The 3,085-nt window shown below is 36.6% G+C and overlaps 1 non-coding gene across 1 annotated transcript; it reads right to left on the bottom strand.

Moving 5' to 3' along the window:
- Nucleotides 1-367: 367 nt before the first annotated feature.
- Nucleotides 368-433, bottom strand: Smp_tRNA_02191_Gln_TTG.1.1. The gene has a single exon. It is a non-coding gene (tRNA).
- Nucleotides 434-3,085: the final 2,652 nt, after the last annotated feature.

Below are 3,085 nucleotides of genomic sequence, written 5' to 3'. Positions count from 1 at the left end.
CGAGTAAATATGCAAACGTTCGCAATGCTCATCATGAGTTTCTGCAAGGGATTGTGTGAGTTATACGAGACCAGATTTATGTGGTCTTAATTGATAGTTTCTGTATCATAGAAATGTATTCACACCAGAACGCTTCATCTTGTTGTTACCAGGAAGAAATGTGCTAATACCAGCTCTGTAATACCGGTCATTTTAATTGAGCTTCTGTCATTTTGGCTTTTAGATCTAAGTTAACCATATATATATATATTACAACCATCGAAGTGACTAGCAGAGATGGATAGTGGCTAGCAGTGGAATCCAGGACGCGCGTTTCGTCCTATTTGGGACTCGTCAGCTGGATGTACCTGCATCTCACAGTTGATGTTCACTCTGGGACTCGAACCCAGTACCCTCGCTTCAAACGCCATCGCGTTATCCACTCGGCCACTGAGTCCTGATAGCCACTTGCTTGTGCGATGGGGTGAAGTTTAAATTCACTTGGTATTACTTGTTTGGATCTTCCCATCGATTTTTGTTAGGACTGCATCTGGTCAGTCTCTATTTGGCATATGTGCATACTGTGCCACTATCCATCTCTGCTAACCATGCTTGTGAATTAAGGTATATCGAGGCAATACGCACAGTATGCACATATGCCAAATAGAGACTGACCAGATGCAGTCCTAACAAAAATCGATGGGAAGATCCAAACAAGTAATACCAAGTGCATCGAAGTGACTGTTTCTATGAATTTGGTATTTCTCTTGTTGTGCTAATGAGTTATGGCAACTTGGACCGATGTATGTATGTACCTGATCCTATATTGCAGATGGCTGATTGGTATTATTAGGTATTTATTAAACTAGCTACCTTCGTGCTTAGATAATGAACTTATACGTAAAGTGTGATCTGAACAAGCATCATTCTTGTTAATACTAACCATCGATGAATTCTGGCCTTGATGTTTCACCTGTTGATTTGCGTTTGCAATAATATTCTCGAATGTGCTTTGACAGCAGTAATGTATAAACATAGGAAACAAAGTTAAAATCTTTGACCCAATCTATCTGATAAAAGTCCGGACTTATTCAGGCAACTTGAATGAACCTCAGTTGAGATAGCCTTATTAGCTCTCTTCTGGTGTTTAAAAAAGGGTGATAAGATTGTTATAAACTAAAGCATGGTGTTGGCGAATTAAAAATTAAACCATGCAAGACAAATAGATCTTTTGGCCGGAAAAAGTTGTGAATGATGAACGAAATGTTACTAAAATATTTACGCAAATTAAACAACGTTTTTGATTAAATGTGAAAACTCCGAAACTAGTTCTTATTAACAGATACAGAATCGCTTTATACTCATCCAAATAAGTACTAGTTTTTTATAGTGTGTATGTGCTGAAATACTTCATTTCAACGGAATAGTTGTGACATAATCAGTAACTTGTAGATCAGATTGCTAGTAACTACACAATTTTGTTGTCGGTATATAAGTTCGAGAGTGTGAACGAAGGGCTATGACCTTCGAAGTTTGGAAGCGTCGATCATGAGATGGCTATCATCAATGTCATTGGGGGGTGATCACGGCATCTGACGAAGTAACGGACATTGGAAAATTGAATTGTTGGATGATATTTCAATGGTCTGAAGGTAATGGACTCACCTCAAGCCCTTGATATCCTGTGTTGGATAACTGGCTATTTTGTAAGTGAGCACTGCTGGAAATTCCAACAATAGAACAGGAAAGCTGTTCAGTGCTCCATGGTTTCCTGAAGCTATTTGTGGCGCAAAATCAAAATTGATCTATCCTTACTACCATTTGTACCAACAATAATCAGTGGTACATTTTCATGATTCGTCTTTCGCTGTAGGAAATTCGCGAATAAGTGGGACGTGTTGATGAAATTCTTTTGTTCTTCAGGGATGAAACGGCCAAGGTCCAAACTGAATGACAGACAAATACACTAGAATTGTGCATTCTTATAAATGGATGGTATTTGCATTTCATTTGGCATATTGTTACAAATATAAGAATAGTTGTTGTGTTGGGTCACTTCTGATTGCCATCGATTGAGCTTTTGCTAGTTCTGATTGGTTCTCCATATTAATAGTATAACTGAGATGGAGTTCCTGGAAAGAAATTTTAATCAAAATAGATGAAGGTCAATATATTACTCTCATTTTCAAAGCGTTGTTTTATCACACGTCTTGTAGTAAGGGGTTAATTAGTGTTGTGGTTCCATTGCAATATCAGTCATAGCTTGCGTACATGAAAAGTTTAATAAACCGATATAAAAAACCATATGTTACAACGAATAGTGTTAATATGAATCCATCATTAGGACTTGATGGAGAAATATAACAGAGCAGCGTAAGTACATACCTAGCAGTTAACATATAAGATAGTCCGGCTGAGTATTTGAGTGCGTGTACAAAGTGGTGAGTAGAAAAGATTTATCTGATAGTACCTAGCATCAGATTTAAATATTTAGGCTTACAGCTTAAAAAATAACTACTGGAGTCTATTTACCGAGTGTTTAAGATTTCTTCTACTTCACTTGAATAACTAACACGAATGCTATATCAGACAAACTAAGACGGGGTATTAAGGGTTATTCTACCATTTGGTAAGGCGAAGGATTCCGAACCCTTAATTTAGGATGCCGTGTAACTAAACTATAAGGTGACCATAATGTTTATCATGACTTCTCCTGTCTTAATGTCCTGACGATTCAAACAGCTCGAAATTAACCATATAATCTAGTTGTAATATGTTGATTTACCTAACTCTTGATACGGAATCACTAGTCCTAGTATTAAGATCATTCATTGTAAAACGTCGTCATAGACGACAACGTTGAATAACTAATTGCTTGATATTTGTTCGACACCCTGCTAAACTATTTATTTATTAACATTTCAGATCGCTCTTTTATCATCGATAAACTACTCAGATACATCATAAATTGAATAATATACGTCAACTCAACTCGCCCAATAATTATATATATTTATAAATGTTTCGCTTTTCTCAATTAATATTGCTATTGCATTGTACATTACAAATCTGTGAACAACACCGAGTATGGGAACAAGAACTTAAA

Source organism: Schistosoma mansoni, chromosome 2 (genome assembly GCF_000237925.1).
Source record: "Schistosoma mansoni strain Puerto Rico chromosome 2, complete genome".
Lineage (NCBI taxonomy): Eukaryota > Metazoa > Platyhelminthes > Trematoda > Strigeidida > Schistosomatidae > Schistosoma > Schistosoma mansoni.
This window is presented reverse-complemented; position numbering and strand designations above follow the sequence as displayed.